This window comes from Megascapheus bottae, chromosome 23 (assembly GCF_031878675.1).
Source record: "Megascapheus bottae isolate mThoBot1 chromosome 23, mThoBot2.hap1, whole genome shotgun sequence".
Classification (NCBI taxonomy): domain Eukaryota; kingdom Metazoa; phylum Chordata; class Mammalia; order Rodentia; family Geomyidae; genus Megascapheus; species Megascapheus bottae.
Genome location: NC_143531.1, coordinates 1,374,328 through 1,391,271, shown reverse-complemented (window position 1 = coordinate 1,391,271; position 16,944 = coordinate 1,374,328).

Genomic DNA, 16,944 nt, shown 5'->3' with positions numbered 1-16,944 from the left:
TATGCCCTTGTTTCTGGATGGTTGGGTAAATGCCAAGTAGTGGAATTGCTGGGTCATAGGGGAGCTCTATGTTTAGTCTTTTGAGAAACTACCATACTGCTTTCCACAGTGGTTGAAGGAGTTTGCACTCCTACCAACAGTGTAATAGTGATCCCTCCTGGCCACATCCCCTCCAGCATCTGTTGTTATTAGTTTTCTTGATCTTGGCCATTCTAACTGTAATGAGGTGGAATCTTAGAGTTGTTTTGATTTGCATTTCTTTTATGACCAGAGATGTTGAGCATTTCTTCATGTGTCTATATGCCATATTTGTTTCTTCTTCAGAGAAGACTCTCTTTAAGTCTTCGGCCCATCTTTTTATGGGATGGTTGTTACTTTGGAGATCAGTTTTGGAGTGATTCAATTTTTGAGCTATTGATGTATTTTAGATATGAGGCCTTTGTCCGTTGTATGGTTGCTGAATATCTTCTCCCACTCTGTAGGCTTTCTAGTTAGTTTGCTAGCTATGTCCTTTGCCATACAGAAGCTCTGCAGTTTAATGCAGTCCCATTTATCCAGCCTTTCTCTGATTTGTTGTGTTTCTTGGTCTTAGTGAGAAAGTTTTGACCTGTGCCAAGGAGGCCTAGTGTGTCTCCTATTCCTTCTTGTAAAGTTTTCAACGTGTCGGCTTTTACCTCAAGGTCTTTGATCCATTTGGAGTTAATTCTAGTGCAGGGTGACAATGAAGGATCCAACTTTAGTTTTCTGCAGGTGCTTAACCAGTTCTGCCAGCACAACTTGTTGAAGGTGCTGTCTTTCTTTCATTCTATTTTTTTTGGCTTCCTTGTCAAAGATTAGGTGGCCATAGGTCTGTGGTTTAATATCTGGGTCCTCAGTTCTATTCTATTAGTCTTCAGGCCTGTTCTTGTGCCAGTACCAAGCTGTTTTGATTATTATAGCCCTGTAATAGAGTCTAAAGTTTGGAATTGAAATTCCTCCAGCGTTGTTCTTTCTGCTAAGAAGTGTTTTTGCTATATGGGGTCTTTTATTATTCCATATGAAACTTTGGATTGCCTCTTCTATTTCTTTAAAGAATGACATTGGGATATTGATGGGTATTGCGTTGAATTTGTAGATAGCCCTTGGCAAGACTGCTATTTTCATGATGTTGATTCTTCCAATCTAGGAGGTTTTTCCATTTCCTTAGTTCTGCTTTAATTTCCTTTTTCGGGGTTTTAAAGTTTTCATCAAAAAGGTCCTTTACATTCTTAGTTAAGATAATTCCTAGGTACTTTACTTTCTTTTAGGCTGTTGCGAAAGGAGTTACTTTCCTGATTGTTGCCTCATTCCTCTCACTGTTGGCGTAGAGGAAGGCAGTTGATTTTTGAGGGTTAATTTTATAGCCTGCTACCCTTCCAAAGTTTTGAATCAGCTCAAGGAGTTTGGGAGTGGAGTCTATAGAGTTCTTTAAATACAGAATCATGTCATCTGCAAAGAGGGAAAGTTTTACTTCCTCTTTCCCTACTTGGATCCCCTTTATGCTTGCTTCTTGCCTTATTGCTCTGGCTAGGAATTCTAATACGACGTTAAAGAGGAGTGGAGAGACTGGGCATCCTTGTCTCGCTCCTGATTTTAGAGGGAATGGCTTTAGCTTTTCTCCATTAAGTATAATACTAGCTGTGGGTTTGTCATACATGGCCTTTCTTATGCTGAGGAATATTCCATGGATTCCTAGTTTTTCCAGGGCTTTTAATATAAACGGGTGTTGGATCTTGTCAAATGACTTTTCTGCATCTATTGACAATCATGTGATTTTTATCCTTGCTGATGTGTTGAATTATATTAATTGATTTGCATATCTTGAACTAGCTTTGCTCCCCTGTGATGAATCCTGTTTGATCATAGTGCATGATTTTTCTTTTTTGATGAGTTTTTGCACTGGCTAGGAATTCTAATACTATGAGTTTTGTAAAGAGCCTTCATTTTCAATTTCATTGAAGAGCTTGAGGAGTATTGGTGTGAGCTCTGCTTTGAAGACCTTATACAATTCAACTGTGAATCCATCTGGCCCTAGGCTTTTCTTATGTGGAAGGTCTCTTATTGCCATTTCTATTTCAGTGCTTGAAATAGGCCATTTTAGTTTGATTAGGTCTTCTTAGTTCAGTGTGGGTATGTTAATATTGGCCAGAAATTCATCGATGTCTTCTAGGTTTTCAAATTTGTTGGCATAAAGGTTTGAAAAGTGTTCTCTCATGATGCTCTGGATCTTGGTAATTTCTGTCGTGATATTACCATTCTCATCTGTGATTTTGTTTATCTCAGTATGCTCCCTTCTTTTTTTGGTAAGATTTGATAAGAGTCTGTCAATTTTGTTAATTTTTTCAAAGAACCAACTTCTTATTTTGTTGATCCTTTCTATAGTTTTTTTGGACTTCAATTCATTTAATTCTGCTTTGATTTTAATAATTTGCTTCCTTCTACTGGGATTAGGGTTGGTTTGTTGCTCTTTTTCCAGGAGCTTAAGGTGACATATTAAATTGTTGGTTTGTGATATTTCCAATTTGTTATTGTAGGCACTCAGAGCTATAAATTTTCCTCTGAGTACTGCCTTTGCTGTGTCCCAAAGGAGCTGGTATGTTGTTTGCTTCTTTTTGTTAAATTTCATAAGCTGTTGGATTTCTGTTCTGATCTCTTGATGACCCATTGGTGATTCAACAATGTGTTTTTCAATCTCCATGAGTTACAGGGTTTTCTTTGGTTGAGATTGGTGTTCAGCCCTTGTGGTCTGAGAGAGTGCAGGGAATAATTTCAGTGTTTCTGAATCTGCCCAGGTGTGTTTTATGCCCTAAAATGTGGTCTATTTTCCAAGCTTTTTCTTGCATTTAGGGTTTGCATGGAGAGGTCTGCAGCTACTCTAATTTTTTTCCATTGTAGTATAGCTCTTTCTTCGTTTTTCCAGCACTTAAGATCAGCTCCTTGTATTCTGGTCAAGTGTTTTTATTATGATGTGTCTAGACATGTTCCTTCTAGGATCTTGCTTGTCTGGAGTTCTGAAACCTTCAATAATGTGAGTATTTTCCCTTTTAAGGTTGAGGAAGCTCTCTGCTATGATTTTAGTGAATAAGGGTTGCATTCCTTTGTCCTTGAACTTGGCCTCTTCATTGATCCCTATTATATGAAAATTAGATTTCTTGGCTGCGTCTGAAAGGTCCTGGAGTTCTCTTTTATGAATTCTGACTGCTTTCTCCAGGCTGATGATTCTCTGCTCCAGCTTTTGTGTTTTATCTTAGGTTCCTGATGTTCTATTCTCCATCTCAGTCAATCTGTTGGTTAATGCATCCATTTTTGCTTGGGACACTGAGTTGCTCATGTCTGCTGAGAGGCTATTAATCTTTTCTTCCATTTCTCTTTTGAATTCATGGAGTTCCTTGGTAATTTCCTGCTTATATTCCTGGAATTGTTTTTGTAACTCTGCTTTAATCTCTTTAGTCATGTCCATAATCATCTCTTTGAATATAGTCATGTTTCATGTCTCTTCAGGTGTCATTTCTTGGGATGGTGACATCTCTCTCATCCCTTCACCTTTGTTTAATTTTGGGCTTTGTGTGGGATTTTGATTATTTATATATGTTGTAATTCATTGTTAAGCTTTCCAAGTCATCAAAGACTGTTGTAGGTTCATTCTGTGGTCAGTATGTGGTGGTCTTTACTTGGTTTGGGGCTAGTGGTTCTGGAAATCTGTGTATATGTGTGGTTCTCAGCCAAATTTGTTCTGTCACTGACTAGGTCAGGGTTTGCTGCTTTTACAGGTGTTCCGGCCTGTTCCCAGAGGCTGTGCGCTGCTGCACAACTAGCTCTCAGCCCAACCAGTGGCCCCACCATGGGCCAGTTGTGCACTTTGATCTCAGTTAGCCAGGCGAATGGCTAGTTTTCCGGTCCTGTTCCCAGGGGCGGGGCCCAGCGGAAGACGTGGGCTCTGAGGGTGGGGCCGTGCCTCAGGGGGTGAGCTTGTCCCTTGCTGGTCTGCCCTTCAGTTCCCTGTTGGGTTTCAGCCACTTTGGCAGAGAGTCTTTCTGTGACTTCCCTTAGTGCTGTCTTGCTAGAGACTCCCAGCAGGAGGGTGCCCCACTTAGGTTTGGTTCAGTCAGATGCTGGCTGGCAGACTCACCCCCACCCCTACCCACTGTTGGAAAGCAGGGTTTCAGTGCCCCTCAGTCTCCAATTTCAGTGGCCTGGGAGAGGAGGCTGTTGGGAAGGTGGGAGCAGGGACACCTCCCCATCCTTTGGTGGGGTGCTGGATCTTAGGGCCCTCCTGTCAGTCTCTAGTAAATGGTCTGGGGGAGGGGACTGTTGGGGGAAGGGACATGATTCTAAATTCCTTGCCTCCCTGCACTTGCCACTCTTTCTTGGGTGGGGTGGAGGGGTCTGGGTTAAGTTCTGTAGCTCGCCACCAGCTCTGCTTTCCCGATGGGTTTGGGGGAACCAGCTGGACTACTTACTGATGGGGTTTGGCTGGGAGCTGCTCTGTGGTGTTGGAGGGTCATTCCCCTCCCCTCTGGTCTCCGCCACCGTCCCTGCTGTCGGTGCCTGGTCTGTGTATGTTTCTGTGTCTGGGTTCTGCTGCATGATTCCCAGTCCTAGGCCCTCCACCGCAGCTTTCACTGCTTGGAGCTGGCTGTGAGGGGAGGGGAGGGGTTCTCACATTTCTGATTCTTTGAGATCATTGGATACAAGCTTTATCTGGATTTCTTTTCCGGTTTGTGTACTTCTCTGTTGCTTCTTGAATTTGTTGTTGTGGTTTTCTTAAGGTAGTTGGCTCGTGGGATTCCCTAACTCTCTCCTTTTGTGGAAGAGAGGTAGGCTGGCTCCCTGTTGTCTCGGCACCATCTTCCGACCCCCAGAATGCCAGCCTTTTGCAAAAAAGTTCAGAGACAACTTTCAGGGAGTTCTAGACTCAGGACTCACAGGGAGGTGGGCAGAGAGAGACAGAAAGAAACAAAGAGGGAGGGAGAAATGAGGGAAGGGAGGAAAAGAGGAAGGGGAGAAGAAGGGAAGAAGGGAGGGAGGAAGGGAGAGAGGAAGGGAAGGAGGTAGGGGTCAAAGAAGGGAGGAATAGAAAGAGAAATTAAAGTGGACACAAGATAAAATAAACCGAAACATGTAAATAACAGCAGGTTTTTTTGGAGATTTTTGCCGGTCCACATAAGGCTTTATAAATATATAATGCACACGACTTAGAGGATGGTGGATTTTTAGACATGTCACACTTGTAAACCTAGTCATACACAATCAAGAATTGATGGTGTTTTACAAAAACAGCTGAGTAGATACTTCCTTCACTCAGAAAAGAAGCAGGAAGAGGAATCTCTGACTGTAAATCAAATCTCCAAGAATGACCCAAAGCATTTGCCAGTATGATAATCTGTGATATTTTTCATGGTGGTGGCCCATGCTGGATTTAAACTGAAATCCTCCAGAACTCTTCCTGAATGGCTTAGATTCAGGCATGAACCTGGAGTTTCAAGGTGTAGATCCACCTGCCCTCCAGAACTTTCTTAATCTAGGGATTCCAAATATACTGCCCTCTTATTCCCTCATCTCTCATCGCAGTCACTTTTTGGCCTTTTATGGCCATCCCCTAAGTCTAATGTCTAGAATTCGCTTTGAGAAGGACTTTCTTATATTAGTGTAAGCAAATATTTTAATTAGAATATCATTTGGGGAGTTTGCGATGTTCCAATCATGAGATCCTGTGGCTTTCTGTGCAAATTGACACTGGAGCAGAGACCACCCAATAAATCTCATTTCTAAAAGACAACTGATTGTCTTCTTTTAAACACCAAACATATGCTACTTCCACTAGATTTAAAGCCAGCTTGCTTTGAATCATCTTAAGAACTTTTCTGACAGCAACAAGAAAGCTGGTCCTATGCCTGTGGATGATAACAGTTGATAACTGTAATCCCGAAGTTCTTCTAATTATTATGGCCCTGGCAGAGTTACAGCGCAATGACTGTGTGCTGGTCTATGACAGTTAAACTCTTTTATACTTCTGACTTTGGGGAGAGATTTCAAGAACAGAGGTGCATTTGTCTAAACTACACAGGTGAGCCTACTGTTTCTAAAACATTTGTTAGTGTTGTAAAAAACATTAAAAAAAAGGAGCCAGAGGCTGATGGCCCATGCCTGTAATTCTCTTGATCTGAGGATTATGATCTGAAACCAGAATGGGTAGAAATGTTTGTGAGGCTCTTATGTCCATTGAACCAGCAAAAAGCCAAAAGTGAAGGTGTGGCTCAAATAGTAGAGCACCAACCTCGAGAAATAAAAAAGATGCAAAAGGAGAACATGAGGCCCTACGCTCAAGTTCCAATACCAGCCACACACTCATGAGAAAAAATGGATGTGCAAGTGGCTCTTCTGCATCCTGGCCCCCCTCTTCTCATCTTCCAGTCACTACCATTTCATGGGTCCCAAGGCCAGGTCTTTGGCATCTGTATGTCCCTTTACCTATCCCCCCCACTTCAGATGACTACTCCATCAACTCGAAGGCTAACCTTCGTGAAATCCCTTGTGTTCAATGAACAGAGCTCCATTTTACTTCTAAAATGGTCACAAATATAATTCTACCAGATGTTTTCTTCTTGGAGTTTTAAGTCTTGCTACCACTTTAATTTCAGGCAACAAGGACTCCAACCTCTCTCTGTAACGCATTGTCCTCTTGATAGAACACTCTTCATAGTGGTCTGTTCCCACTCAGGTGAAGGCCTGATTTGCACAGGGCCTGTGCTTGTGGCCAGACAGAAGTGAGATGGCCCAGGAACCCCATTTTTCACTGGGCTCAGCTCAGCAGCTTACATGGTCTGGTTTAGGAAGGAAAAATACCAACTCGCAAACAAATATTACAGCTCGAATTACGTTGTGATTTTGACAAAATGCCAATGAAATCTTCTATTTTCTTCAAAATATAGCTGAAGGCACTGCTTCCATGGCAGAAAAATATATGTATGTATTTTATACGTGTATTATGTTTATGTATGTAAATAATATTTCCTAGGAAGTAGATTCTAAAGAAGCAACCAAAAATTAATTGAATGCTATTCTATTTTATGTTAAGAACAGTCCCAGACTGTCATTCTACAGTTTAGCTACTTTTCAATTTGTCTTTTAATAACAAATAATACACCTCTGTCCTGATTTTACAAAGATACCTTGTATCTAGTCCTTCAGAACATCCCCTGATTGATAGTCATATGGATGTTCTAACAGTCACATATATAAAATAAAATATATATCCATATACATACATATATATTTACATATACATATACTTATCCTAGATGGACATCCTGATAACAGAAATACTTATTGGAGAGGGTTCTTTTTTGTCAGTTGTGGGGCTTGAACTTAGTCTCAGTCCCTGAGTTCTTTTTTCTCAAGGCTCGCAGTATATCACTTTGAATCACCAAACCACTTCTGATTTTCTGCTGGTTAATTAGAGATGAGTCTCACTGTCCTTCTTGCTTGGGCTGGCTTCAAACTGCAATCCTCAGATCTCAGCCTCCTGAGTAGCTAGGATTACAGGTGTGAGCCACCAGTGCTCAGGCCATTTTTCTCTTAATTTCACAGATATGAAACTATGAATTCATTTGCTTTTAAGAAAAGCCAAAATACTTTATTTTCTTTCATTAAAAAAGATGCATTTCATGCCTTAAATACATCTAGACTCTGTTACTCAATAACCTAATATTTTCTTTCTCAATCCCATGTGAAATTATTCAATAAGTTTTAGATCTTTCTATGCAGGCCCAATAGTCCTGGTGTCACACAGGAACATTTTTAAAGACAGAATTTTGGGTCCCATTTCAGACTGACTGAGTTAGAATCTGCACTGTTACCAGATTATTTATTGATCTCCAAATGCGTTACTTATTGATCTCCAAGTGCGTTACAGTGTGGGACTTCATGATAGGGATTATACTGGCAGGAGTATGGAGCAGTGTGGTTGGAATAATTTGAAATGTTGATGAGATATGTAAATTGTAAACATGATTGCTGAAAATGAGTCATTTCTTGGCTATAAGTCAGTTAATTCTGGCTCATGTCTTATTACTTAGTTTATCCATTTTATCACACTATGTGGATTGTAAAATGTTTCTGCATTCTCTGTCCTTCATGTTTTAAATATTCAAGATTAATGACTTGAAATGATCTTTTCATCATTTCCATGTTATATTGTGTTCAGCATCCTGAGTTTAAAATTGTGAAGAACATTTCAAATAATCTCAAATATGCAGCTCTTGCTTGTCATTCTAACTAATCAGAAAATGGAGTTGGAAGAATGTGGCTCAGAGCTAGTCTGGATGGGAAAACGAGAAACTCTCACCTCAAATTAACTTCTAAAAATAAGTCAAGTGGTGTGGCAAAAGTGATAGAGCACTAGCTCAAGCAAAAACCCTCAGGGATAGTGCACAGGCCCTAATGTCAAACCCCAGGACAAACAGATGATAATAATAATAATAATAATAATAATAATAATAGTAATCATCATCATCATCATCATCTGAGATCGAAGAAGTTCATTTTCCTCTCCTTTTTTCTCTTTCTTTCTTTCTTTCTTTTTTTTGTGCCAGTAGTACTGGGATTTAAACTTAGGAGCTCATTCTTCCCGTTGTTACTCAAGGCTGATTGTCTACTACCTGAGCCACGTCTCTACGATTTACTATCAGATGTTGCTGGTTCATTGGCAATAAAAGTCTCATGATTATTTCTACCTGGACTGGATTCTAACTTCCATCCTCAGCTGTCAGCCTTCTGAATAGCTAGGATTACGTACGTGAGCCAAAAGCCCCATATTAAACATGCCCTTTTATCTGGAGACAGGCTCTGTGTGGTTGAGTGCTTGCTTGGCACACAAGAGGTCCTGGGAGTTGAACTCAGGACAACAAAAAGGGGGGTTGAATTTATTGGATGATTTTCCTTTCTTTCTTTCTTTCTTTCTTTCTTTCTTTCTTTCTTTCTTTCTTTCTTTCTTTCCATAAGACAGTGGGGAAAGGGAAAAACTTGAGCTACTGTCTATTTTTATTTTGTTCCTTATAACCTCTATTCCATGGAGCAACCCAAATACATATAAATAATACCCCTGAAAAATGAAATATGAGAATTTTTCTTTTTCAGTATATCCTTATAGTCATAAAGATGGAATTATATATGGATGAGTGACCAAATAAGTGTTCACCTCCGAACCTTTCTAAGCCTTCCTCGCAGTGCAGCACAATGTAGTACAGCATCACACCCTGGTTCAGTTCTGTTACCCCAAGGGGGGGGGGATGCTTTCTCAGTTTTGGATTTCCCAACTTTAAAATCTCTACAGTGTCTTTTCCGATCTGAAATAGAATAGCTTTGCATTTGCAAGGCCCAAATGAACAGCTACTGACCTCTCCCACCCATCTTCTTAGACGTCACAGGAGTGGCTTTGTTTTCTCTTTGTTAGGATGGTTGGAAAGAATGAGACATCGAAGGCATTCACATCATCTCACCCCGAGTTTGTTAATTCTCCTCACCTCTCTCCTCCATGTGCAAAGATATTTGATAGTCATTTCTTTCATTAGTGAGTTTCGCAGCTGTGTGGAGTTTCTGGCAGGCAGTTGCATGTAAGGCTGTGTAAGTCTGAAATGTTTTCCCTAAAGTTTTAGTTCATATTGAAAACAGACACACACTTCTGAATGCTTAAAACAGAGTTGTTCCTGGCTAAAACTTCAGTGTCAACACAAAACACTGCTGAAGAAATTACATTTTAGTTTTCTTTTTTTTTTCTTTTTAGAAACTCAAAAATCAAAAGGAAAAATGAGGATAAATAGAAGCAAAAAAGATGGAGAGAGAAAAACAGAAATAAATGAAAAAGAAATTTCATTACTTAACCCAAGTTTAGATCTTACTTTAGCGTAAATCGTTATTAGTAATGTATTAAATTTCTCAAGGGTTGTTTTCATTAAAAAATCAGACATTTAAAGCGATTTCCTCCAAGAATATGAAGCCCATAAAAAACTAAAGAATCTTCTATATAAATTAGGTAATCCTCAATATCATAAGTCACTTTTAGAGTTTAGGAGATATCCAATAATATCATTTAAATGCTTTTCTAACACTGAAAAAAATGAGACAGCAAGGAACAGGACAGTGTGCAGTATAGTTACATAGGCCTGTAATCCTAGTACTTAAGAAACTGAGGCAGAGATCTAGTCCAGTCTAGGCTACACAGCAAGAACGTGTCTCAAAAAATTGTATTATGCCAGGGGCCTATGGCTCACACCTGTAATCCTAGCTACACAGGAGGTTAAGATCTGAAAACCGGTGTTCAGAACTAGACTGGGCAGGCAAACCTATGAAATTCTTAACTCCAATTAACCAGCACAATGCTAGCAATACAGTTTTGGCATAAGTGATAGAGTGCCAACCTTGAGCAAAAAAGCTAAGGGATATCTCCGAAGTCCTGAATTTAAGCTTCAGAACCGGGGATAAAGGAGGAAGTATTACTGCTCATATGATTGCATGTTCTTCTAATTAAATACTTACTGTGGAAATACTATGTAATGGAATTGCATTATTTATTTTCCTCTGTGTTCTGGTACTGAGTTTTGAACTTAGGGCCTGGGTGCTGTTCCTGAGCTATTTTACTCAAAGGTCTTCCACTTGAGCCGCACTTTTGCTTCTGGTTTATGCTGATTAATTAAAGATAAGAGTCTCAAGATCTTCCTGCCTGGACTGGCTTTGAATCTCCTCAAATCTCAGCTTTCTGTGTGACTAAGATTGATTATAAGTGTGATCCACAAGCACCTGAGTTTTCTTTATCTTTTAAGATTAAATTTAACTGATGAGATCATGGATTTCTGCAGTCATTCTAGGTTGGTGTCATAAGTTTAGCAGAGACAGAAATCTGATGATACTTAATGTCACTTGTGCAATTATCTCTAATGAATCAGTTATGGGTCAAGGAGTAGAGCACCAGCTTTGAGTACAAAGCCAAGCAAGAGCTTGAAGGTTCAATCCCCAGCATGGCACAGAAGTTAATTAATTCAATGTTAAATATTTCAAAGATACTATAAAATCTTTTCAGAAAGGAAGCAGGGAACATGTTTTAATATCAAACAAAACAGTCATTAAAAGAAAAAAATAGAAACATTGCATAGAAGGACGTTCTAATGAAAGTTAATTGCAAATCAAGTTACATGTAGAAGGAAATGGAAGAGAATGAGGGAACAGATGACACCATGTAAAAGGAAATGTACTTAATATCTGTCATATGTCAAGCTAGTCCCACTGTATATCACCTCTAAAACAACAATAAAGTAAAAATTTTAAATTAACATGTGTCAAATGAAAGCACATGAAAGTCTTGGGGGAAGTCATACGGAGAAAGTAAAAATCCATGACCATAGTGGAATTAATGCTGTCAATTTATAATAAAATTCAATATCAAGTACAGCCTGTCTCAGTGAGTTTCCACACTCACATATCATTTGTATGCAAAGCACCTCTAGATCTTGTTAAAATGCAGGTTCTGATGGCATAGAATTGGAGTAGGATTTGCTTGTTAGTTTTGTCATTCTAAAAAGCATCTATCTGATGTCAAATCTGAATCCTTGGGTCATACTGTGAAGAATTACAGATGTGTGAAGAGGAAGTGGAGAGGAAATCCATTTGTAAGAATTCCAAGGTCTCTCCATTATTAGTTTTGAAGCAATATGCATGGATTCCCATGGGCTGGAGAAATCAATACCTCTTGGAGAACACATATGGATGAAAAGGAAATATTCCAGACAGTGCATATACAGACTTTTCCCTCCTAGGTGAGCAGACCAGAAAGAGAATCATCTGAGTGTCAACCAGGAGTGCCATCTCAGAGTAGGTGTTGGACAACAAGATGGAAGACACACCATCTCTGGCAAAAAGTTCTGAGTCTCTCAGTGTCTGCACCATAGGTTGATGAAAAGAGGGTTGATTGAAGACAGAGACTGGGCATAGTAGCCCCATCCACAAGGATTCTCCTTCAATAAGGCAACCTCATTTTGGTCCCTGGATAAAAATTATTTTTTGGCAGGTTGATTCTCTGATATGGGCCTCCTCCTAGGAAAAGTAGACAGCTTACAACATAAAGATAAATGCTCAGAGGCCATTGCAACTCTGAAAGTTGCAGACAGTAGCTATTTCAGATTGGGTATTTGTCTCATGCCTATAATATTTCTGCCCATGTTACCATGCAAGAGTTGAGGAAAAGCCTAGTTTATTGACAAGTGTTGAGTAAACCAAAGTTGTCCCACAGTAGAAGGATATATTTTTATGATGTGATAAATGTTTTTATAAATCTGTAAGACATGAGTATGATTTTAGTTCAATGAAGGTTTAAATACAATGTGTAGAAACAATGGAGGTTGCAAACACGAGTCCTCTTTGTTCTTTTCTTTGTTTCGTTATTATTATTTTTAAGTAGCGAACATTTATTCTAAGGAAACAAGACATATGTATGTCACACTTTTATTTCTAAGTTATTATGAAAAGGTATTGAGGAAAATGCTTGAAAAAATCATAGTAACTGTTCTGCAATAAAATAATTTATAAAAACAGATGGTGACTCTTCTAGGACTTTTGATGTTGTCAGTTGCACTTTTGAGTTTTAGCATCATCCTGTGAAGGAAATTTTCTGACTTTATTAGGGACCAAAGTCTTAGTTGTATTTTAGGAAATCAATGCAATGTAGGTCCCCATTAATTTGGGAAAAAGTTATATCTAGACTCAATATTGAAGGTGATTGTTAATATCAATTATGTTTTAATAGCAACATTCATTACCATGTGTGTGTATGTGTGTGTGTGTGTGTGTGCGTGCGTGTGTCATTGTATGTGTGTCTGTGTGTCTGTGCCTGCATACATGCAGATCCTGGGGCTTGAGCTTAGGTACTAGGCACTGTCCATGAGCTTTTGTGCTCAAGGCTAGTTCCACATTGCTCTTTGGATGGTTAATTGAAGATAAGAGTCTCATGAACTCTATATTCCTAACTGGCTTTGAACTACAATCCCCAGATCTCAGCCTCTTGAGTTGCTATGATTTCAAGTGTAAGATATCAGCTCCTTTTTCCTCTTAGATGATATATTTTATAAAGATTGTACTTGAACATCATTATCACTCAGCAATAGAAATTTAGAATTTAGAACATACTTGAATTTGTGTACTGGATCTATGATTTGTATCTTTAGCTCAAATGGTAGTGCCTGGTTTTATGTAGATGCTGATACATTTCCCCCCAGTAGAACTCATTTATAGAACTTGATAAGTGCATGGTCTTAATTTTTGCCTGGGATCTCTTTTTGTAAAATAGAGCAGTGTTTCAGATTTTTTTATCATTAATTTCTAGGACAAAAATAAGGCACAGAAGCAAGCTGTAAAACAAAAACCAGTTCTGTGTGATGGATAAAATTTTATCTACTTTGCTTCTTGTCTTTTCCATCAAGAGCATATCTCATATGCCCTTAGGGATAAAGTTCTGAATATAAACTGCTCCCTCCTGTGCAAGGCTTGGCAGGTGAGTGTGAGAAAAAGGCAACCCCCAGAACCAGGACAAAAAGATCTTGGGTGCTGTGGTTACCTCATAAAGCAATGGCTGTCACAAATCTGAGGAGGGTAATGGGAGAGATAATATGGCCAGTGGAGTAGTGACATCGAGAACATGGACCAGACTTCTACATTTCAGACATGAAGTCATGGCCTTTACCCCAATGATCAGAGTTACTCTATTTTCTGAGTCTTGACATGTACAATGTGTTTTTTACATGGCCCTTTGTTGTATGTAGAGTGAGTGTTTGTACATGGTCCCTTGTATGCAGAGTGGATGTGTTTGTACACAGTCCCTTGCTGTATGTAGAGTGGATGTATTTGTCCATGGTCCCTTGCTGTATGCAGAGTGGATGTGTGTACGTGGTCCATTGTTGTGTGCAGGATGGATGTGTTTGTACACGGCCTTTGGTCTGTCTCTCCTTCACCATTTAGAGCTAGTCTTTCCTTCCTGTGCTCCTGTCTCACCAAGGGAAAGAGTCCCAGCCTGTGGCTTGTTTAATTTTAAAAATTTGATATGTAAATGGCCTTGGCCCATCAACTTTCCAACAGAAGGCATTTTTCAATTGAATACTGTCTCTCTCAATAATGGAAATCATTTGTTTCTTGGAGGAGACCACCACAAATGATGATTCCTCAGACTCCCACAGCGTTGTAACGTTATGACGTCAGTGTTCTTACTTAAACCCAAATTTTGGTCTAGGTAAGAAGTAAAACTGTTGTATCTTTTGGTTTGGTGATGTGCCAGATTTCAGAAAGGGCCCGTCAGCTACTCATACACTGGTGTGCCACAGCGGGTATATTGCCAAACCGCCCAGGTGTCAAGGGCTTTACTTATGCTTTGTTGGACAGGATAAAAAGAAACTCACGGGGAAAGGTTGCCAATTAAGGGAAATAGCTTTTTAACATGGGGATGTATTACTTTCTCCTGAAATTCTGCTGGGTACTCAGTTTTCACATTTTCATATGTTTTCCAGATTTGGAGATGATTTTTCCAGTTTGGCATTAGTATTTTATAATTTGGCATGATTTGAATGTGTGCATAAGAAAATTATATTTACTTCAGAGACCAGCTTCTGTCATTCTCCATGGGAAACTTGGTCATAGCTACCACTGGTTGAATAAAACTTCAGGTCTGGAACTACTTTGAACTCAGAACCCATTCTCAGGTCTATGTAATGGGCACCTAGATGAATCCCAGGGAGTTATATATAAAATTTTTATCTTAATTCCACACTGAAGGAATCATATTGTTCATCATTCATTAGGTAATGCATAAAATATAGCATTACTCTTCTATACATAAATTTCCACACTTAGATCCCTTGTTCATGTATGGATAAATATTAGCCATGATATGTACACATCATCTGATATAAAATATATATGCATACATGCAAAAATATACAAGAGGTGAAGGTCTTTAGCATTCTTCTTGGCCATATCACATCTTTTATGTCCATTCTATATTTTTGGTTCATGTCACACACGACACAACATATAGACCTCACATTTAAATTACCGCTCAATGGATGATATCATTATCAGGTCTCCTTATCACTCAGTTGAAAGGTTTTTACTAAAATGTCTCATTTTCCTCTTTTGAAATTATTTAACCAAGCAGCTACAAAAGATCTCTGTAGAAGCATGGGAGTGAGCCTTGGCCACCAGGTGGTTTAATCAATTCTGCATGCCACCAACTGACAGCTGTCTATCCAGATTCCACACTGGCATTCTCATCCAGCCTGATCATCCAGCTCAGCCAAGTGTTATTTGTGAAAGCATACAAAAGATCCCACATTCTGGTGGCTAGAAATATGATTTGGAAAACAAAAAGTACATAATGAAATGTAATCTGAGACAGGTTATGATGAATTAAACTAAAATTGGCAGACAATGTGCAGAGGCAAAAACAAAGGAAAGAAAGATGATTTAGATTGATAAGCCATGCCATAAGCTTGGCAGACTTTTGGTAGGAGTTTGAATCTAAAGGATATAGAGAACTACATTGTCTGAAATTTTGCAGAGTGATAAGTAGTTTAGCTTTGCTGACAGGAGATACTGAGACATTGTGGTTTTCAGACTTCACTCTGGATGGCCTTCTAACTAGATACCTGATCTACTCCTTAGAATAAAAATGTTCATGGAATGTCAATTTCTCCTTTATGTCCTTCATTAAACATTATATGTTTTGATTTGATAATTATTTTACAAATTCCAAAATGCTTGAAGATATTTGTAGTTTGCTTCCTTTTTACTTTTTATGGTTCAATTCAAAGTTTTGCTAATGAATATGATTCTGACTTTCTCTAATTGATTGTTAATAAAAATGACCCTTAAACTAGTAATTTGTATATACCTTCTATTTCCAACTTTGAAAAGCCATATATGATTCACATGCTCAGGTCAGTTTTATGTGTTTTATAACATTGTTATTATTTTTTAATTCCTCGTGTTATTATGAGTCAAAGATTTGATGTTTATTATAAGAGGATATGTTCTCTTTCATCAGAACTTTTATTCATCTCTACTTTGTCTCTAGTATTTCATTCAAGAGTAATAGACTTTCATCATTGATTATTTTTCTTATTTCACTATTGTTATTTCATTATTTTAAAACTGCTCAAATAGTAACATTTTTGAGAGAAGCAAAGCTTCATATTCTAACATGGGCAGAAATAGATTGTCAAACTATTGTCTGTTTTATTTGGTGCTAAAGAATGCCCCTGGTTCATCCAAAATTGAATAGTACCATTTCACAAATTAATGCTTGATTTTAGCAGGGCTAATCACAGTGTTCTCTTCAAATGCACCAAATTAAATTTTAAATTCAATTACACTGCAGGTTTCATCACTGCATATGAAACACTAATTTTCTTTAACTGTGTTTTACAGTCTTCTTATGGAAGTTCTAAGCCATTCTTTTTTTCCCTTGGGCATCCTGCCTTATTATGTGTGTACAGTTTTTCTGGCTATATCCACTTTTATTATCATTGCCAATTCTGTTTAATATATTCTAAATGATCACCTCGTGATGTAAAACAGTTTAGCATCAGCAGACAGAATCAGTGGCAGAGAAAAATAAAGCTTACCAACAAGTTTTCAAGTTGAGAAGTGGTCCCTAATGAGGTATTGAATTAAAACCCCAAATCAGAAAATATTGCCATTACAACCTAAATGCTTCAGCTTTAATAAAATTTACATTTACATTCTTTATCAATGACTTATCTATTGATAGGGTTGTTATATAGGATGACAAATGACTCACCAAATGAACTTGACCCTGGTCTAGATGTGACTTTTAGGAAGCTAAACATCCACGTGTTTGTGATTATTGAAAAATAGTTCCTTCCTGAT